Genomic DNA, 23,384 nt, shown 5'->3' with positions numbered 1-23,384 from the left:
CCAACTACAGGTCCTGCTCCTGCGCCAGTATCCATTTCATCTTGTGGCGTCGGGTCACTTCGGGCAGTTGAAGAGGATGTGTCATTATGGTGTTTGGGTGGACGTTTATTAGTGCCTGTTGTGGGAGGATTGTCGCTGTCGCGTCCCCTCTTAGGTTGTCTCATACGTTTAGTTTTAAAGGATCAAGAGGATGCCATGGAGGAAATAGATGAGCTATCTGATTTATCTGTGTGAGAAATGTTATGTGCTGACTTAGGTTTACGTGGGCTTCCTTTGTTATTTATTTTATGTGTTTTAGATGACCACTTATAGGCTCTTCCTTCATCGAAGGCTTGTTTGTCTCTCATATACTTCAACTCTTTTTTGGAGAGAATGGATTTGTTAAACAATTCTATATGGGTTTTTAATTTATCATTCAACTCCTGAATGGAGGAGGAGCCTGTAGTGGTTTAATTCTGGAGTAAATTTTGTCAATGTTAATGTCAATTAGACGTTTCTGATACTCATCAATTCAGAGTTTCATCATTACAGCAGAGCATGTTTTTAAATTATTCTCCCATGCAAGTTTAAATGTGGGATCCAAATTATCAAATGATGGAAAAAATTGTACTCGTAGACCTAAGGGGTTAAGATCATCTCTAATATATTCCTCAAACCTTTTAATATGCCAATGGAGAAGTGACTTCTTTTCCAGCCATTTGGTAAGGCCGGAAAACAAGAAACATAATTCTGAAATGCGTGATTCATTTTGACCAAAATCCTGCTGTAATTTAATTGAAAAATCATCCCATGATTGAATATATAGTTCTGCCATGATAAGGAAAAAACAAAACAAAAAAAGAGGGAGGGAAGGGAAAAACTCAAAAACAATAATAACTCTCCTTCAAAAAGTAACAGCATAAAATGGAGGTGCTAGGCCAAACGAGATTATAGACCACTGGTGGTTTCGACATCTGGGGGGCTATGGCGGGTATCTCCTACCCAAATTGGAACAAAAAAAAAAAAGAAGTAGAAACCAACCGGGGTGTATGGGGAGCCCTACACTCTGTGTCACATCCTAGAAAAGAACATATAGAAAGAAAGGTTTGGCCCCAAGGATATTGCGGACACAGAGAGAAGTACAATGCGGGTACGCCCAAAATTATGTAAAAAGTATTTATATATCAGCTTTATTGGTACAAAAAATATGATATACAATAGAGATATACAAAAAATCACCTAAAAACATTAAAATGAAACAACTGACATTTGAGATGAAACAGCTGCTGAATTTGGACCACACCGCAGATCAAGACAAAAAGTCGGACTAGTGAGGTGTATGTGCCAAGATACCCAACATATTTTGGAGAGCAAAAGAAGGATTTTTTAGGACATGTATATTTCCTTCTTCAGGAGTTAAAAACAGGCGTGCTGTTCCATTTCTATTGAGAAAGAGGTGAGGGATAGTATATCAATAATAAGATAACATATAATTGCACAAAAACGATTGGTCATAGCAACAGTGTGGTACATGTAGTAAAAAGAATAAGAAGTATAAATAGCAATATCCTGTACTTACATATCTGTGTTTTGATTTAACAGTACACATCAGTAGGCAAAACGTCAAGCCTTGGGTATTACTACGCTGTATTTCCAAGATATATTCGTATATTGAGGGATAGTCAGGGAATAAATCCCATATGCCTGAAGTACAAGCTGGAAAATGTCAGCTATGTGAATGGGAACAGGACCGAAAGCTGCACCAAAAGCGGTCCGACAAAACTCACGGGGATGTCCCTAACAGGTGAAGACGGATATCTGGTAAAAAATAAAACCAAAAAGAAAGATGTATAAGAAAAAAGAGAAAAAGGAGTAATGTAGTGCATGTATTAACGATCCTCTATTGTGCTAAGTGAACACCAAGTCGTCACTACCCATAGAAGGGCATTGTAGTATAACAATGTAAAGAGAGACAGGGATGTAAATAGTTTCCAATACCTGTAGTTTATGATGTAAATGCGCAATCACAAAGATCCCTGGGGATGGGATTTGCGGTGCAGATGATCTGGGGAGACGTTGTATGATGCTCCCTGGCACCTGTGGCCGTTTTCTCTCTTCCTCCCCCTCATTACTTCAGTAATGAGGTGCTCTGATTGAGGCGCTACTTTTGATCCCTGGGCGTATATATGCCTGTCAGCGTGAGCAGTAATTGCCACACAGCCAGGGACCTTTGTGAATGCACATTTACATCATAAACTACAGGTATTGGAAACTGTTTACATCCCTGTCACTCTTTACATTGTTATACTACAATGTGACGACTTGGTGTTCACTTAGCACAATAGAGGATTGTTAATACATGCAGCCACATTACTCTCTTTTCTCTTTTTTCGTATACATCTTTCTTTTTGGTTTTATTTTTACCAGATATCTGTCTCCACCTGTTCGGGATATCCCCGTGAGTTTTGTCAGACCGCTTTTGGTGCAGCTTTCGGTCCTGTTCCCATTCACATAGCTGACATTTTCCAGCTTGTACTTCAGGCATATGGGATTTATTCCCTGACTATCCCTCAATATACGAATATATCTTGGAAATACAGCGTAGTAATACCCAAGGCTTGACATTTTGCCTACTGATGTGATGTACAGAATATTGCTATTTATACTTCTTATTCTTTTTACTACATGTACCACACTGTTGCTATGACCAATCATTTTTGTGCAATTATATGTTATGTTATTATTGATATACTATCCCTCACCTCTTTCTCAATAGAAATGGAACAGCACGCCCGTTTTTAACCCCTGAAGAAGGAAATATACATGTCCTAAAAAATCCCTCTTTTGCTCTCTGAAACATGTTGGGTATGTCATCCGACACTCTTAATGATTCTAAAAAATAAAAAATTACATGAATGACATTGAATTTATATTGTAGCAAAAAATAACATAACACAAAAAATATATGAAATAACAAAGAAACTGCACATTGTCACTCTGAAACAGCATTAGTTGTAGTGCTTACCCCTAGATTGACCCAACAAAGCCTCGTCAAACTCAGCGCGTGCAGACCCAAACCGGGGCAGCAATGAGGCCCGAAATTGCAACCACAGGGAACAGAAGGATGGAGCTGTGTGTAAATTATAGATACCATATGTCAAAAAAAAAAAAAAAAAAAAACACACTTGGTGGTAATCACAGAGGATGTGTAAAAGAGGTTGATTGGGTTAAAAAGGAAATTTAACACTTACTCTGTTGATTGATCAGAGCTATACCCAAAGGGTGGAAGTAGTCATCAATTTCAATTGAAATTGTAGTTACAGGGAATACTTCAATTGCTGGTAAATGAAGCTAGGAAATTAAGTAAGAAGAGGGAGAAATTTTACTCCAGGTGGAGAAATTACAAGGCTAAGTAGTATAAACAGAGTTGAAGTTTCTACATAGGGTGATAGTGAGAATTTAAAATTGACTCATCCAGTAAGATTAGACTCTGATGGAGGTGGACACATTGTCTCAAAGTTTGCATACTAAAACAGCAGTTTAAACACTTATGAACTAGATTCTATGGGATCTGAAAATGGTAGATAAAAAGTAAGCAAGATATATGGATGTAGAGCAGTGTGTGGTGTACTCACCAGTCACTCACACTGCTGGGACATAGGTTCCATCCTCTGGCGCTGGCAGACATAGCTGTCAGCTGAGCCAGTTTAAATACTGTTCCCCATCGAGCTGGCGTGTGACGTCGCCAGCTCGATGCGGACATGTTGGCGCCAGTGCGCATGCCCGGGGAGCCGGGATACCCGTCCAACTACAAACCCCATAAGGCACAGCGGCCGCAGGCAGAGCCGACATGCGCAGAAGCAGCGCACGGCGGCTCCTGCCGCCGACACACCATGTCAAGGGCTGATGGGACGGGGAGAGGGACACCAGGGTGAACCTATGCTGGAGCCGATCCACTGGGAGAGCGCGGCGCGGAGTGGGCACATCTCAAGGATGTGCCCCGGGCGTCCGTGTGGATGCGGCAGGCCCCCCTGGTCCCAGTGAGGGTGAGGGGCTGGGAGCGATCTGGCAGAGAGGGGTCAAAGAGGTAACCGATCGGATAGGAAAGGACCACAGACCTTCCAATCCGATCAGTAAATCAGAGGGACAAGGCGCTTGTCACACAATTTACTTTTTTTTTCTCTGCTAAGCGCCTTGACCCTCTGATTTACTGATCGGATTGGAAGGTCTGTGGTCCTTTCCTATCCGATCGGTTACCTCTTTGACCCTCTCTCTGCCAGATCGCTCCCAGCCCCTCACCCTCACTGGGACCAGGGGGGCCTGCCGCATCCACACGGACGCCCGGGGCACATCCTTGAGATGTGCCCACTCCGCGCCGCGCTCTCCCGGTGGATCGGCTCCAGCATAGGTTCACCCTGGTGTCCCTCTCCCCAACCCATCAGCCCTTGACATGGTGTGTCGGCGGCAGGAGCCGCCGTGTGCTGCTTCTGCGCATTTCGGCTCTGCCTGCGGCCGCTGTGCCTTATGGGGTTTGTAGTTGGACGGGTATCCCGGCTCCCCGGGCATGCGCACTGGCGCCAACACGTCTGCATCGAGCTGGCGACGTCAAACGCCAGCTCGATGGGGAACAGTATTTAAACCGGCTCAGCTGACAGCTATGTCTGCCAGCGCCGGAGGATGGAACCTATGTCCCAGCAGTGTGAGTGACTGGTGAGTACACCACACACTGCTCTACATCCATATATCTTGCTTACTTTTTATCTACCATTTTCAGATCCCATAGAATCTAGCTCATAAGTGTTTAAACTGCTGTTTTAGTATGCAAACTTTGAGACAATGTGTCCACCTCCATCAGAGTCTAATCTTACTAGGTGAGTCAATTTTAAATTCTCACTATCACCCTATGTAAAAACTTCAACTCTGTTTATACTACTTAGCCTTGTAATTTCTCCACCTGGAGTAAAATTTCTCCCTCTTCTTACTTAATTTCCTAGCTTCATTTACCAGCAATTGAAGTATTCCCTGTAACTACAATTTCAATTGAAATTGATGATTACTTCCACCCTTTGGGTATAGCTCTGATCAATCAACAGAGTAAGTGTTAAATTTCCTTTTTAACCCAATCAACCTCTTTTACACATCCTCTGTGATTACCACCAAGTGTGTTTTTTTTTTTTTTTTTTTTTTTTTGACATATGATATCTATAATTTACACACAGCTCCATCCTTCTGTTCCCTGTGGTTGCAATTTCGGGCCTCATTGCTGCCCCGGTTTGGGTCTGCACGCGCTGGGTTTGACGAGGTTTTGTTGGGTCAATCTAGGGGTAAGCACTACAACTAATGCTGTTTCAGAGTGACAATGCGCAGTTTCTTTGTTATTTCATATATTTTTTGTGTTATGTTTTGCTACAATATAAATTCAATGTCATTCATGTAATTTTTTATTTTTTAGAATCATTAAGAGTGTCGGATGATATCACCACCAGTTTGCATATCCCTTGAAAAAGCGACAATGCGAATCATGTCGGGCTAGTATGCAACAAATATCATCTGTTAAACCATAATACACACTCCTATCCTATCTGACCACCATGTTTTTAGAATTGTAAAAAAATTCTCTGATACTGTGTACAACTTATATGTTCTTTTTTAATGGCTGAAATAATAAATTGTCTTTTTTAGAAAAAAATTTTCTTTCTCTATGTATAGTTTGCTTGCACCGTCAAAATCCCTTTTAGTTTTCTTCGTATTTATAATTTTGCTCAGGGATGTGGTGCCTACCATTGAGGGTGTTTTTCCCATATTCGGAACCAAAACCATAAATACATGTTGGGTATGTTGGCACACACACCTCACCAGTCCAACTTTTTGTCTTGAACTGCGGTGTGGTCCAAATTCAGCGGCTGTTTCATCTCAGATGTCAGGTGTTTCATTTTACTGTTTTTAGGTGATTGTTTTGTATATCTCTATTGTATATAATTTTTTGTACCAATAAAGCTGATATATATACTTTTTACATAATTTTGGGCGTACCCACATTGTACTTCTCTCTGTGTCTGCAATATCCTTGGGGCCAAACCTTTCTTTCCATATGTTCTTTTCTAGGATGTGACACAGAGTGTAGGGTTCCCCATACACCCCTGGTTGGTTTCTACTTCTTTTTCGTTTTCAATTATGTGAATTGGAGTGAAGTACAGTTCATAAATACATACAATTGTAAAATTAAAACAAAAATAGTTCCTACAATTATAACCTTAAAAACAAAATAGTTGAACATGCCACGTAGTTTAGACCGGTTGCATAATATCCTCTTATTGGGTGTTCCGAGATTGCAACTAGTACTTGTTACTATACTTACCTTGGGTTTATGTGCTTTAGTCAACCTACCACTAATGCCCTCAATACTACCCTCTAGACTATGTTCCACGCTGACTATCTCTACCTCTGGAAACCCCCCCCATCGCCTAGTTTAAAAATCCCTCTAACTTTTTGGCCATCTTTACTCCCAGCATATCTGCATCCTCTTCATTTAGGTGCAGTCCGTCCCTTCTATAGTACTGGTGACCGACTGAGAAGTCCGCCCAGTCCTCCAGGAACCCAAACCCCTCCTTACTACACCAGCTCCTCAGCAACCTTTTTACTTCCCTAATCTCCCTCTGCCTTTCTGGTGTGGCTCAATGTACTGGTAGTATTCCTGAGACTACTACCTTGGAGGTCCTTTTCCTCAATTTAGCTCCCAAGTCCCTAAAATTGTTCTTTAGGACCCTCCATCTGCCTCTGACATTGTCATTGGTGCCAAAGTGCACCATGACAGCCGGGTCTTCCCCAGCCCCTCCCAGTAATCTGTCCACTAGATCTGAGATGTGCCAAACCCAAGCACCAGGTAGACAGCATACAGTACGGCGCTTCAGGTCTTTGTCAGAGATTGCCCTCTCTGTCTAAGAATTGAGTCTCCTACCACCAGAAACTGTCAATCCTTTCTCTTCGCTTCCCCCCACTCTCACTGGAGGAGTTTTGTCCCCTGGCAGCTAGGAGAGTCCCTCAGCTCCAGCAGTGCTGGTCCCTGACTGGTTTCACCAATGTCACTCAATGGAGCATACTTATTGAGATGCTCCAGCCCAGGATCGGCCTCCCTGGCACTTCCCCCTCTATCCTTCCTGACTGTCACCCGTCTACTCTTTTCTTGTGCCTGCACCTCTTTGTCTCCACCCGCTTCTGTGCTGGCCCTTGCCGGGTACGTTCCCGGCTCTCCTTTAGAATGGAGGGTCTTCTCAGTGCTAATAGTTGCTTCCCTAGATTCAGAATCTAGGCTTCCAGGGAAACAATGTGCTGACATTTTGCACAGCAGTATTCGCCCTCGATCAGATAAACGCATAGGAACGCATACATGGCCAGGACTGCAATAGTGCAGTGGAAATATTCCCTCATCCACCTTAAATGTGTGGATGGGGTAATCGGGTATTTTTTTTTTTTTTTTTTTTTGATCAGCCGTCTGCAGGAGCTTTATGGAGTGACCCATAACCTAATGTTGGAAAAATGTAATTTATTGAACATGTCGGACAAAACAATCAGAAGAAATTTTTCAAAGATGATACAGACAGCAATTCAACTGTTTTCTTTATTGGGAATGAGAGAACTTAAAGCAGTAGTAAACCGCTGCTTTTTTTTTTTTTTAACCTGCAAAGGCAATGGCATATTGCATTGCATACTAGCACATTATGTGAAACTTACTTTAGAACGAAGCCCTCCAGTGGTGCACTGTCACTGCTGAAGGCGCTTCCATCTTCACCCGGTCTTCCTTCCGGGTTCGTGGACTTGGGCTGTGTGAGTGGCCGGAGCCGCGATGAAGTCACTCCTGCACATACGCACCTCTGTTTTCAGCACATGACTCTGAAGGAACAGCACGGGTATGCCATTCCTTCAGTGATGTCCATGGCTGCATTTACAGTAAATATCTCCTAAACAATGCACACTTAGGAGAGATTTACAGTACCTATAGCTTAGCCTTAATATAGGCTTACCTATAGGTAAAAATAATGCATGGGAGTTTACTTCCACTTTAATTACTGTTATTTTCTTCTTTATTGCAGAGATTTCCTGTCCAGATTAATGAGTATAAGAAAGAATAGGAAGTGAAGAGAAAAAAACAAAACAAAAAGGGCCGCAGATTGTATTGAAATATGACAGACCTCAACTCTTTCCCATTCTGTCCAAAAATAAAAGAAACATGTTATACATGGAGTTAGGCTTTAAATCATATCTGATCAAAACTATTGAACTACAAATGATATTAAAGAATACTGCAACTTAAACTGGTTGTAAAGGCAGAAGGTTTTATTTATCTTCATGCATTTTATGCATGAAGATAAAAAACCTTCTGTGTGCAGCAGCCCACCTCAGCCCCCCTAATACTTACCTGAGGTCCATCTAGATCCAGCGATGTTGCCTGAGAGACTCGGCTGTCTAGGACTCCCCTTCTCATTGGCTGAGACAGCAGGGCAGCGCGATTGGCTGCCGCTGCTGTCAAAGTCAGTGAGCCAATGAAAAGAGAAAGGAGGCGGGGCTGGGCCACGGCTCCATGTCTGAATGGACACAGAGAGCTGCGGCTCAACTTGGGCGCCCCTATAGCAAGCTGCTTGCTGTGGGGGCACTCAACAGGAGGGAGGGGCCAGAAGCTCTGATAAGGGACCCAAGAAGAGGAGGATCTGGACTGCTCTGTGCAAAACCACTGCACAGGGCAGGTATGACATAGAATTCAAAAAGTGCAGTGCTAAATGTGAACCATAATAAATGTGCAAAACAAATATATGAATGATATCATATAACTGATGATCAAATACAATGTGCAAATGAGCAAGTAAAACAACCAATATATATACTCAAATGTGCATGAGAGGTAATGATACCATGCATCAATTAATAAAGTACATTAATAAAGTAAAAAAAAAACAGAATCCAAAAAAATTCAAAATATATACAAAAGTCCACACACAAGAACTATGAGTGTAGAGCAGCCATTGTGTATCAAGACAGTCCAGATGAAAAAGGTGAAAGTTATCCACTGTCCACTTAAGGGACAGAGTAAACACGCTTACCAGAATGCGTGGACTCTACTGCCAGCGGCAAATAGTCAAATGAGCATAAGGATGGAAACGGTGACGGATGGTAGAATGACGATCAAGGAAGCAGTCACTGGAGATCTGTTACCTTGATATTCCACTACGTCCAGCCCCTTAGATCTTGGACTCCACAATTCACAAAAAACAAAATCACTAACAAATTTTATCAAAAGGTAGAAAACTTACAACCAGTCTGAAGGCATATCAAGTGAAGCATCATAAAAAGCATGATCACATAGGGAATCCAAAAAGTGCAATGACATGGAGCAGGCTCAATACGACCCGACACGTTTCATCCACACAGACATCTTGTTTTGCACATTTACTATGGTTCATATTTAGGGCTGCACTTTTTTAATTTTTTTCACTTGAACAATATTCTATCACATTGTAGTGTCAGCAGCTGTTGTATATTATGACATTAGCGCAGTCATTTTTTATGGTATCTCGGGTAAGTATGACATGTTTGTTATTTTTAACAAAAAAATAAAAATGAGACTTTAGACAATAAGGTCTAATAGGACAATAAATAACCTTATTCAGCATTTTATGTCATCCATTGCAGCCAGATTAAAATTGATACTCGCCATTTGCTCTTCAGTGAGATTCTTGCTACATCATCCCTAATAGTAAAATACTCCAAAAAAAAAAAATGGAGTGCGACTGGAATTGTTAGGAAATAGCAGTGTGGGTACTGAAGTGGTCAATATGGAAATATTAAAATAAAAAAGTAGTGGTGGATTCAGGGCCCATTCACACTAAAGCAATCCATTGAAGTGCGTTATGGCATGTGAATTATGGCATGAGTAAGGCTGCTTTCACACTGAAAGCGTAGCTCGTTTTAGCGGCGCTTTACCGCTGTTTAAGTGCCACCACTTTTTGGCCGCTAACGGGGTGCTTTTAACCCCACAAAAGGGGTTAAAAACCTCCCATTTTGCGGCACTTTGAAAGCGCTGCCCATTCATCCCAATGGGCAGGGTGTTTTGGGAGCGCTGTATGCAACCCGCCCAAAAGATGCTGCAGGACTTTGTTCCCCTGTTCTGCAAGCGCACTGCCCCAGTGTGAAAAGACACACTGGAATGAATGAGAGTCAGTTTTCAGGAGCTTAGCAGAGGTTATTTCTAGCACTAAAACGCCTGAAAACCACCCCAGTGTGAAAGGGGTCTTATGGTGTGTTGCATTAAGGCAGTCCATGCATTATGTCCTTTAAAATAAAGGCTTTGTGCACCTGCACTCACAGCCTGCTGGTATCCTACAAGACCTGGACACAGGGCTGGAGATTTCCTCCGCTTGCCCTTATTCTGTCTTTCCAACTGAAGAGGGTTAACCTCTGTAACAGTGAAAGTGCTCTTGATGTCCAGATGTTCAGCAGTCCCTTCATTTCATAAGGCATTTGCAATGTCCATCCCACGTTTATCCATAGAAACATTGTCCAGTATTGCAGATAATCTTTTGTACCAACCAACCCAGTCTTTTGCTTTCCAATCGCAGGTGCTCCGAGGCACCACATCACCTGCCCGAGGTGGCACAGACAGATCATGGGGCTCAACAGCAAGTAAATTGCGTCTGTCACTTTTACTCATATAAAGAAGAGATAATTCCTTTTCAATTCAAACAGGGTGCAATATTCCACTTTTACCAGCTTGTTCTGGTGATGCTTCACTAACCTTTATACTTTCAGCTTTGGTAAGATGAATTAACTCCTTAACAGGTTTACAGGCACTTCACCCATATACACTCACTGTATGGTTCAGATCTATTCTAGCATCAGAGCGGGTAATCTCAGGCTCCAAAACACGGAGATCTTGCGAGAATTCCAGGGACATCTTTTCTGCTTTGCCATGGTTGATATGGGAGACATCCTACCAGGGGTGGACTGACAACTCATGGGGCCCCCCTGTGTTCCTGCCAAACTCAAGCCATACTGCCCACATTACATACATTTGTCCCTATCCAGAGGCAGAGGCAGCAGCTGAGGACGTATACTTGCTGCGGCAGGAATTATCCCCTTCCCGCCGACCGTACGCAGATATGCGTACTCGGCTTTCCGGGGTTATACCGGGATGATGCCCGCAGCTGCAGGCATCATCCCGGTACCGTTGTTTACAGCGGGCGATTGGCTACCCGTGTATAACAACCGATGCGGCTAAAAGCCGCTCGTTTGTTATACCGGAGGAGCGGGAGGGGACATCCCCCCCCCCCTCCCGCTGCCGTTACCGGGCCTCCCGTGCGATCGGGAGGCCCGGTGTCCAATCGGGTACCTTCGGCGGCTGGGGGCGGGCTGGAACAAAGCTGTGAGTGGCTTCGTTTCAGCCTTCTCGTTGTAAACGCGGAAGCGACGTAATGACGTCACTTCCCGTTTACTCGGCTGCCAATGGCGCCGAATTTAAAAAAGTACACAGTATTCAGAATCGCCATTTTCGGCGATCTGAATACTTTGAAGTGTAAAGGAGGGATTATCCCTCCATAAAGAGTACCTGTCACCACCTATTACTGCCACAAGGGATGTTTACATTCCTTGTGACAGCAATAAAAGTAAAAAAAAAAAAAAAAAAAATTTTTAAACACAATTTATAAAGTAAAAAAATAAATTAAATAAATAAAAAAAAAAAAAAAAAATTTTTAAAGTGCCCCTGTCCCCGCGAGCTCGCGCAGCGAAGAAAACACATACGGAAGTCGCGCCCGCATATGTAAACGGTGTTCAAACCACACATGTGAGGTATCGCCGCGATCGTCAGAGCGAGAGCAATAATTCTAGCCCTAGACCTCCTCTGTAACTCAAACCTGGTAACTGTAAAAAATGTTTAAAGCGTCGCCTATGGAAATTCATAGGTACCGTAGTTTGTCGCCATTCCACGAGTGCGTGCAATTATAAAGGGTGACATGTTTGGTATCTATTTACTCGGCGTAACATCATCTTTCACATTATACAAAAAAATTGGGGTAACTTTACTGTTTGGATTTTTTAAAATTCATGAAAATGTTCTTTTTCCAAAAATTTGCGTTTAAAACACCGCTGCACAAATACAGTGTGATAAAAAATATTGCAACAATCGCCATTTTATTCTCTAGATTCTCTGCTAAAAAAATATATATAATATCTGGGAACTCTAAGTAATTTTCTAGCAAAAAATACGGATTTTAACTTGTAAACACCAAATTTCAAAAATAGGCTTAGTCATGAAAGGGTTAAACCCCCTGTTGCTTTTGGTGGGTGATCGCGACCCATTCAAGTGAATAAGGCCACACTGCGAACACCCTGCAACCATGTGTAATGCACGCAGTTGCAGCATGCTAGCGTGGGATCCAAAGGGGTTAAATCAGGTGATAAGGAGGCAATACAATGCCTCATTATCGCTTGCTTTAACCACCTGGTCGCTGTACTGCACAAGGTTGCACAGCCTTTGCAGAGCAGCCCCATTCACTTGAATGGGTCACGCTTGGCAGGCACTGATGCGGCTGCAACATGTGTACACCCCTGGCCACTGCAAGTAAAGGGGGGTGGTTGGGGATAAAAACAGGGCTAAACTGTGAGGTTTTACCACACCCAAACTGTGAATATAAACAAACCCCAGTTGGTTTTTAGGGGACCCCTTGGATGAGGACACAGAGGGACCCCTGAGATAAGGACAGAGAGGGGACCCCTGGGATGAGGACAGAGAGGGACCCCTGGAATGAGGACAGAGAGGGACCCCTGGGATGAGGACAGAGAGGGACCCCTGGGATGAGGACAGAGAGGGACCCCTGGGATGAGGACAGAGAGGGACCCCTGGGATGAGGACAGAGAGGGACCCCTGGGATGAGGACAGAGAGGGACCCCTGGGATGAGGACAGAGAGGGACCCCTGGGATGAGGACAGAGAGGGACCCCTGGGATGAGGACAGAGAGGGACCCCTGGGATGAGGACAGAGAGGGACCCCTGGGATGAGGGCAGAGAGGGGACCCTGCAATGAGGACAGATGATTGGACCCTGGAATGAGGACGGGAGGGGGGGCCTTGGATGAGGATAGGAGGGGGCTGGGATGAGGACAGAGGGGGGCTGGGATGAGGACAGAGGGGGGGCTGGGATGAGGACAGAGGGGGGGCTGGGATGAGGACAGAGGGGGGGCTGGGATGAGGACAGAGGGGGGGCTGGGATGAGGACAGCGGGGGGGGCTGGGATGAGGACAGCGGGGGGGGCTGGGATGAGGACAGCGGGGGGGGGGCTGGGATGAGGACAGCGGGGGGGGCTGGGATGAGGACAGCGGGGGGGGGCTGGGATGAGGACAGCGGGGGGACAGAAAAGGGGCCCTGGGATGAGGGCAGAGAGGGAGCCCTGGAAAGAGGACAGAGGGGGGCCCTGGAAAGAGGACAGAGGGGGGCCCTGGAAAGAGGACAGAGGGGGGCCCTGGAAAGAGGACAGAGGGGGGGCCCTGGAAAGAGGACAGAGGGGGGGCCCTGGAAAGAGGACAGAGGGAGGGCCCTGGAAAGAGGACAGAGGGGGGGGCCTGGAATGAGGACAGAGGGGGGGCCCTGGAATGAGGACAGAGGGGGGGTCCTGGAATGAGGACAGAGGGGGGGTCCTGGAATGAGGACAGAGGGGGGGGGCCTGGAATGAGGACAGAGGAGGGACCCTGGAATGAGGACAGAGGGGGGACCCTGGAATGAGGACAGAGGGGGACCCTGGAATGAGGAGGGGAGGCCTGAGATGAGGACAGAGCGTGGGCCCTAGGAGAGAGCAGATAGTAGCAGGTGGCACCTCTTTGATTTGGGGGAGAGGGGGAGCAAGAGTATATGTGCTGGGGGAGCCCTGGGATGAGAGCAGAGAGGAACACCTGGGATGAGAGCAGAAAGGGGACCCCTGGGATGAGAGCAGAGAGGGGACCCCTGGGAGGAGAGCAGAGAGGGGACCCCTGGGAGGAGAGCAGAGAGGAATCCTGGAATTAGAGCAGAGAGGGGGCCCTGGGATGAGGACAGAGAAGGGGCTCTGGGATAAGAGCAGAGAGGGACCCATAGTTACATAGTAGGTGAGGTTGAAAAAAGACATGTCCATCAAGTCCAACCCATGTGTGTGATTATGTGTCAGTATTGCATTGTATATCCCTGTATGTTGCAGTCGTTCAGGTGCTTATCTAATAGTTTCTTGAAACTATCGATGCTCCCCGCTGAGACCACCGCCTGTGGAAGGGAATTCCACATCCTTGCCTCTCTTACAGTAAAGAACCCTCTACGTAGTTTAAGGTTAAACCTCTTTTCTTCTAATTTTAATGAGTGGCCATGAGTCTTGTTAAACTCCCTTCTGTGAAAAAGTTTTATCCCTATTGTGGGGTCACCAGTATGGTATTTGTATATTAAAATCATATCTCAAGCCTCTCTTCTCCAGAGAGAATAAGTTCAGTGCTCGCAACCTTTCCTTGTAATTAATACCCTCCAGACCCTTTATTAGCTTTGTTGCCCTTCTTTGTACTCGCTCCATTTCCAGTACATCCCTCCTGAGAACTGGTGCCCAGAACTGGACAGCATACTCTAGGTGCAGCCGGACCAGAGTCTTGTAGAGCGGGAGAATTATCGTTTTATCACTGGAGTTGATCCCCTTTTTAATGCATGCCAATATTCTGTTTGCTTTGATAGCAGCAGCTTGGCATTGCATGCCATTGCTGAGCCTATCATCTACTAGGACCCCCAGGTCCTTTTCCATCCTAGATTCCCCAGAGGTTCTCCCCCCAGTGTATAGATTGCATTCATATTTTTGCCACCCAAATGCATTATTTTACATTTTTCTACATTGAACCTCATTTGCCATGTAGTTGCCCACCCCATTAATTTGTTCAGATCTTTTTGCAAGGTTTCCACATCCTGCGGATAAGTTATTGCCCTGTTTAGCTTAGTGTCGCCTGCAAATACAGAGATTGAACTGTTTACCCCATACTTCAGGTAATTTATGAACTAAACAGGATTGGTCCCAGCACAGAACCCTGGGGGACCCAACTACCCGCTCCTGACTATTTATCACCACCCTCAGAACTCGCCCTTGTAGCCAGTTTTCAATCCATGTACTCACCCTATGGCCCATGCCAATGGACCTTATTCTGTACAGTAAATGTTTATGGGGAACTGTGTCAAATGCTTTTGCAAAATCCAGATACACCACGTCTATGGCCTTCCTTTATCTAGATGGCAACTCACCTCCTCAGAAGGTTAATAGATTGGTTTGGCAAGAACGATTCTTCATGAATCCATGCTGATTACTGCTAATTATACCGTTCCCATTACTAAAATCTTGTATATAGTCCCTTATCATCCCCTCCAAGAGTTTACATACTATTGATGTTAGGCTAACTGGTCTGTAATTCCCAGGGATGTATTTTGGGCCCTTTTTAAATATTAGTGCTACATTGGCTTTTCTCCAATCAGCTGGTACCATTCCAGTCAGTAGACTGTCAGTAAAAATTAGGAACAACGGTCTGGCAATTACTTGACTGAGTTCCCTAAGTACCCTCGGGTGCAAGCCATCTGGTCCCGGTGATTTAATAATGTTAAGTTTCCCAAGTCTAATTCCAATTCTGTCCTCTGTTAACCACGGAGGTGCTTCCTGTGATGTGTCATGAGGATAAACACTGCAGTTTTGGTTACTGAAGCCCCCCGATTCCCTCGTGAAGACTGAGGAGAAGAATAAATTCAATACCTTTGCCATCTCCCCATCCTTTGTAACCAGATGTCCTTCCTCATTCTTTATATGGTCTGTCCTCCCTTTTTTACTGTTTACATACTTAAAGAATTTCTCAGGATTTTTTTGCTCTCCTCCGCTATGTGTCTTTCATGTTCTATCTTAGCCGTCCTTATTGCACCCTTACATTTCTTGTTGCATTCTTTACAAAGTCTGAATGCTGATGATGATCCCTCAACCATAGTATTTTTTGAAGGCCTTCTCTTTTGCTTTTATATGCATTTTTACATTGGAGTTAAGCCATCCAGGACTTTTGTTCGCTCTTTTAACCACTTGATGACCGCCTCACGCTGATATACGTCAGCAGAATGGCACGGGCAGGCAAAATCACGTACCTGGTACGTGATTGCCTTCCCGTGGGCGGGGGGTCCGATCGGACCCCCCTGGTGCCCGAGGCGGTCGGCTTTGGTCTGGCAGCGATCAGAGATGAGGGGGAGGCCATCCATTCGTGCCTCCCCCCTCGCGATCGCTCCCAGCCAATCGGAATCTTCCCCTGCCTCTGTGTAGTACACAGAGGCAGAGGATGTGATGTCATCTCTCCTCGGCTCGGCAGTTTCCGTTCCGGCGCCGAGGAGAGAAGGCTGAAATGTGAGTGAAAACACACACACATACAGTAGAACATGCCAGGCACACTTTACACCCCCCTTTACCCCCCGATCCCCCCCCCCCCCGTCACACTGACACCAAGCAGTTTTTTTTTTTTTTTTCTGATTGCTGCATGGTGTCAGTTTGTGACAGTTAGTGTGGTAGGGCAGTTATTGTTAGCCCCCTTTAGGTCTAGGATACCCCACTAACCCCCCCTAATAAAGTTTTAACCCCTTGATCATCCCCCGTCGCCAGTGTCGCTAAGCGATCATTTTTCTGATCGCTGTATTAGTGTCGCTGGTGACGCTAGTTAGTGAGATAAATATTTAGGTTCGCCGTCAGTGTTTTATAGTGTCAGGGAGCCCCATATACTATCTAATAAATGTTTTAACCCCTTGATTGCCCCCTAGTTAACCCTTTCACCACTGATCACCATATAACTGTTACGGGTGACGCTGGTTAGTTCGTTTATTTTTTATAGTGTCAGGGCACCCGCCGTCAGGTTAGCGCCAGTACCACTAACACCCACGCACGCAGCATACACCTCCCTTAGTGGTATAGTATCTGTACGGATCAATATCTGATCCGATCAGATCTATACTAGCGTCCTCAGCAGTTTAGGGTTCCCAAAAAAGCAGTGTTAGCGGGATCAGCCCAGATACCTGCTAGCACCTGCGTTTTGCCCCACCGCCCGGCCCAGCCCACCCAAGTGCAGTATCGATCGATCACTGTCACTTATAAAACACTAAACGCATAACTGCAGCGTTTGCAGAGTCAGGCCTGATCCCTGCGATCGCTAACCGTTTTTTTGGTAGCGTTTTGGTGAACTGGCAAACACTGGCCCCAAGCACCGTCAGGTTAGCGTCAGTACCGCTAACACCCACACACGCACCGTACACCTCCCTTAGTGGTATAGTATCTGAACGGATCAATATCTGATCCGATCAGATTTATACTAGTGTCCCCAGCAGTTTAGGGTTCCCAAAAATGCAGTGTTAGCGGGATCAGCCCAGATACCTGCTAGCACCTGCGTTTTGCCCCTCCGCCTGGCCCAGCCCAGCCAAGTGCAGTATCGATCGATCACTGTCACTTATAAAACACTAAACGCATAACTGCAGCGTTCGCAGAGTCAGGCCTGATCCCTGCGATCACTAACTGGTTTTTGGTAGCGTTTTGGTGAACTGGCAAGCACCAGCGGCCTAGTACACCCCGGTTGTAGTCAAACCAGCACTGCAGTAACACTTGGTGACGTGGCGAGTCCCATAAGTGCAGTTCAAGCTGGTGAGGTGGCAAGCACAAGTAGTGTCCTGCTGCCACCAAGAAGAAGACAAACAGGCCCGTCGTGCCCATAATGCCCTTCCTGCTGCATTCGCCAATCCTAATTGGGAACCCACCAGTATTAGCATAGGGTACAGAATTGCACAGACTAGGCACACTTTCACAGGGTCTCCCAAGATGCCATCGCATTTTGAGAGACCCGAACCTAGAATCAGTTACAGTTATAAAAGTTAGTTACAAAAAAAAGTGTAAAAAAAAACAAAAAAAACAAACAAAAATATAAAATAAAAAAAATAGTCGTTTTATTGTTCTCTCTCTCTCTATTCTCTCTCTATTGTTCTGCTCTTTTTTACTGTAGTCAATTCTGTAATGTTTTATTGTTATTATGTTTTATCACGTTTGCTTTTCAGATATGCAATTTTTTATACTTTACCGTTTACTGTGCTTTATTGTTAACCATTTTTTTGTCTTCAGGTACGCCATTCACGACTGAGTGGTTATACCAGAATGATGCCTGCAGGTTTAGGTATCATCTTGGTATCATTCTTTTCAGCCAGCGGTCGGCTTTCATGTAAAAGCAATCCTAGCGGCTAATTAGCCTCTAGACTGCTTTTACAAGCAGTGGGAGGGAATGACCCCCTCCCCCACCGTCTTCCGTGTTTTTCTCTGGCTCTCCTGTCTCAACAGGGAACCTGAGAATGCAGCCGGTGATTCAGCCAGCTGACCATAGAGCTGATCAGAGACCAGAATGGCTCCAAACATCTCTATGGCCTAAGAAACCGGAAGCTACGAGCATTTTATGACTTAGATTTCGCCAGATGTAAACAGCGCCATTGGGAAATTGGGGAAGCATTTTATCACACCGATCTTGGTGTGGTCAGATGCTTTGAGGGCAGAGGAGAAATCTAGGGTCTAATAGACCCCATTTTTTTCAAAAAAGAGTAACTGTCACTACCTATTGCTATCATAGGGGATATTTACATTCCCTGAGATAACAATAAAAACGATTTTTAAAAAAAATGAAAGGAACAGTTTAAAAATAAGATAAAAAAGCAAAAAAATAAGAAAAAAAAAAAAAAAAAAAAAAGCACTCCTGTCCCCCCCTGCTCTCGCGCTAAGGAGAACGCAAGTGTCAGTCTGGCGTCAAATGTTAACAGCAATTGCACCATGCATGTGAGGTATCACCCCGAAGGTCAGATCGAGTGCAGTAATTTTAGCAGTAGACCTCCTCTGTAAATCTAAAGTGGTAACCTGTAAAGGCTTTTAAAAATGTATTTATTTTGTTGCCACTGCACGTTTGTGCGCAATTTTGAAGCATGTCATGTTTGGTATCCATGTACTCGGCCTAAGATCATCTTTATTATTTCATCAAAGATTTGGGCAATATAGTGTGTTTTAGTGCATTAAAATTTAAAAAAGTGCGTTTTTTCCCAAAAAAATGCATTTGAAAAATCGCTGCGCAAATATTGTGTGAAAAAAAAATGAAACACCCACCATTTTAATCTGTAGGGCATTTGCTTTAGAAAAATATATAATGTGTGGAGGTTCAAAGTAATTTTCTTGCAAAAAAAAATATTTTTTTCATGTAAACAAAAAGTGTCAGAAAGGACTTTGTCTTCAAGTGGTTAGAAGAGTGGGCATAAAATACCAGGACAGTTCAAAACCCCCCCAAATGACCCCATTTTGGAAAGTAGACACCCCAAGCTATTTGCTGAGAGGCATGTCGAGTCCATGGAATATTTTATATTGTGACACAAGTTGCCGGAAAGACAATTTTTTTTTTTTTTTTTGCAGTTGTCACTAAATGATATATTGCTCAAACATGCCATTAGAATATGTGAAATTACACCCCAAAATACATTTTGTTGCTTCTCCTGAGTATGGGGATACCACATGTGTGAGACTTTTTTGGAGCCTAGCCTCGTACGGGACCCCGAAAACCAAGCACCGCCTTCAGGCTTTCTAAGGGCGTAAATTTTTGATTTCACTCCTCACTGCCTATCACAGTTTCGGAGGCCATGGAATGCCCAGGTGGCACGAACCCCCCCCCCCAAATGACCCCATTTTGGTAAGTAGACACTCCAAGCTATTTGCTGAGAGGTATAGTGAGTATTTTGCAGAACTCACTTTTTGTCACAAAGTTTTGAAAATTGAAAAAAAAAAAATTTTTTTTCTTGTCTTTCTTCATTTTCAAAAACAAATGAGAGCTGCAAAATACTCACCATGCCTCTCAGCAAATAGCTTGGGGTGTCTACTTTCCAAAATGGGTCATTTGGGGGGGGGGGGGGGTTTGTGCCACCTGGGCATTCCATGGCCTCCGAAACTTTGATAGGCAGTGAAGAGTGAAATCAAAAATTTACACCCTTAGAAATCCTGAAGGCGGTGATAGTTTTTGGGGCCCCGTACGCGGCTAGGCTCCTAAAAAGTCCCACACATGTGGTATCCCCATACTCAGGAGAAGCAGCTAAATGTATTTTGGGGTGCAATTCCACATATGCCCATGGCCTGCGTGAACAATATATCATTTAGTGACAACTTTGTGCAAAAAAATAAATAAATAAAAAAAAAAAAATTGTCACTTTCCTGCATTTTGTGTCAAAATATAAAATATTCCATGGACTCAACATGCCTCAAAGCAAATATCTTGGGGTGTCTACTTTCCAAAATGGGGTCATTTGGGGGGGTTTTATGCCATCTGGGCATTTTATGGCCTTCAAAACTGTGATAGGTAGTGAGGAGTAAAATCAAAAATTTACGCCCTTAGAAATCCTGAAGGCAGTGATTGGTTTTCGGGGCCCCGTACACGGCTAGGCTCCCAAAAAGTCCCACACATGTGGTATCCCCGTACTCAGGAGAAGGAGCTGAATATATTTTGGGGTGCAATTCCACATATGCCCATGGCCTGTGTGAGCAATATATAATTTAGTGACAACTTTTTGTAATTTTTTTTTTTAGTCATTATTCAATCACTTGGGACAAAAAAAATAATATTCAATGGGCTCAACATGCCTCTCAGCAATTTCCTTGGGGTGTCTACTTTCCAAAATGGGTCATTTGTGGGGGTTTTGTCCTGCCCTGCCATTTTAGCACCTCAAGAAATGACATAGGCAGTCATAAATTAAAGGCTGTGTAAATTCCAGAAAATGTACCCTAGTTTGTAGGCGCTATAACTTTTGTGCAAACCAATAAATATACACTTATTGACATTTTTTTTACCAAAGACATGTGGCTGAATACATTTTGGCCTAAATGTATGACTAAAATTGAGTTTATTGGATTTTTTTTAACAAAAAGTAGAAAATATAATTTTTTTTCAAAATTTTCGGTCTTTTTCCGTTTATAGCGCAAAAAATAAAAACGGCAGAGGTGATCAAATACCATCAAAAGAAAGCTCTATTTGTGGGAAGAAAATGAGGCAAATTTCGTTTGGGTACAGCATTGCATGACCGCGCAATTAGCAGTTAAAGCGACGCAGTGCCAAATTGGAAAAAGTCCTCTGGTCTTTAGGCAGCAAAATGGTCCGGGGCTGAAGTGGTTAAATGTATTACCCAATGGGATGCATTGGCTAATGCCCTAATTTAATATGGTCTTAAAGCAAACCCATCTCTCCTCCGTGTTCCTTGTTCCTAAGATTTTATCCCAATTTATGCCTTCTAGAAAGGCTCGTAGTTTAGGGAAGTTGGCTCTTTTGAAATTCAGTGTCTTTGTGTTTCCCTTATGTTTCCTATTTGTGTGATTTATACTGAAGCCAACTGACCTGTGATCGCTGTTTCCTAAATTACCCCATATTTCCACATCCGTGATCAGGTCTGTATTGTTGGTAATCAGTAGATCTAGTAACGCTTTATTTCTGGTTGGTGTGTCTACTATCTGACCCATGAAATTGTCCTGCAAGACATTTAGGAACTGGCGAGCCTTAGATGAATGCGTAGTTTCCTCCGTCCAGTCTATGTCTGGATAGTTAAAATCCCCCATTATGATAACACTTCCCATCCTTGCTGCTAAGCCAAATTGTGATAGGAGATCTGTCTCCCCTTCCTCCCTTACGTTAGGGGGCCTATAGCATACTCCCAGTATTATTTTCCCCTTAGCATCATCCCTTTGGAGTTCCACCCATAAGGATTTAACCTCCTCCCCAGCTCCCTTAGTGATGTCATCTCTCACATTCACTTGTACATTATTCTTGATATATATAGGCATACCCCTCCCCGTTTTTTACCCTCTCTATCCTTGCGATAAAGTGTATACCCTTGAACGTTTGCCAGCCAATCATGAGAGCTGTTGAACCAGGTCTCTGAAATACCCACAATATCCAAATCCTCCTCGTACAACAGTATCTATAGTTCACCCATCTTGTCCGCCAGGCTCCTGGCATTGGTGAACATGCCACGTAGTTTAGACCGGTCGCATATTATCCTCTTATTGGGTGTTCCAAGATCGCAACTAGAACTTGCTACTATACTTACCTTGGGTTTCTGTGCTTTGGTCAACCTACCACTAATGCCCCCAATACTACCCTCTGAAATAAGTTCCGCGCTGACTATCTCTACCTCTGGACCCCCCCCCCCCATCGCCTAGTTTAAAAACCCCTCTAACTTTTTGGCCATCTTCATTCCCAGCTGATCTGCACCCTCCTCATTTAGGTGCAGTCCGTCCCTTCTATAGTACCGGTTATCGACTGAGAAGTCAGACCAGTCCTCCAGGAACCCAAACCCCTCCTTACCACACCAGCTCTTCAGCCACTTGTTTACTTCCCTAATCTCCCCCTGCCTTTCTGGTGTGGCTCGATGTACCTGAGTGTACGTTCCTGGCTCTCCTTTAGTATGGAGGGACTTCTCAGTGCTGACAGTTGCTTCCCCCCAGATTCAGAACCTGGACTTTCAGGGAAACAATGCGCTTATATTTTCCACAGCAGTATTCACCCTTGATCGGATGATCAAGGAACGCATACATGCCGCAAGATGAACAAGGAGTCACCTCTTCACACCTGCCGGCCATCGTACCTATTAAATTTAATGAGGATTGGGGATTATACCCTGTCCAAATTACCTAACAACTAGCTTCCTGACACTAATACTCAACAAGACAATACACAGGTACTCAACGACCTACGTGCACTCACAGACCTACGTGTACTCGCAGACCACTCGCAGACCTACGTGCACTCGCAGACCCCTGGGATGAGGACAGAGAAGAGGCCCTGGGATGAAGACAGAGGGGAAGCCCTGGGATGAGGACAGAGGGGAAGCCCTGGGATGAGGACAGAGGGGAAGCCCTGGGATGAGGACAGAGGGGAAGCCCTGGGATGAGGACAGAGGGGAAGCCCTGGGATGAGGACAGAGGGGAAGCCCTGGGATGAGGACAGAGGGGAAGCCCTGGGATGAGGACAGAGGGGAAGCCCTGGGATGAGGACAGAGAAGGGGCCCTGGGATGAGGACAGAGAAGGGGCCCTGGGATGAGGACAGAGAAGGGGCCCTGGGATGAGGACAGAGAAGGGGCCCTGGGATGAGGACAGAGAAGGGGCCCTGGGATGAGGACAGAGAAGGGGCCCTGGGATGAGGACAGAGAAGGGGCCCTGGGATGAGGACAGAGAAGGGGCCCTGGGATGAGGACAGAGAAGGGGCCCCTGGGATTAGGACAGAGAAGAGGCCCTGGGATGAGGACAGGGGGCCCTGGGGTGGGGACAGAGGGGGAGCCCTGGGATGAGGACAGAGGGG

Source organism: Aquarana catesbeiana, linkage group LG10, assembly GCF_042186555.1.
Source record: "Aquarana catesbeiana isolate 2022-GZ linkage group LG10, ASM4218655v1, whole genome shotgun sequence".
Classification (NCBI taxonomy): Eukaryota; Metazoa; Chordata; class Amphibia; order Anura; family Ranidae; genus Aquarana; species Aquarana catesbeiana.
This window is presented reverse-complemented; position numbering follows the sequence as displayed.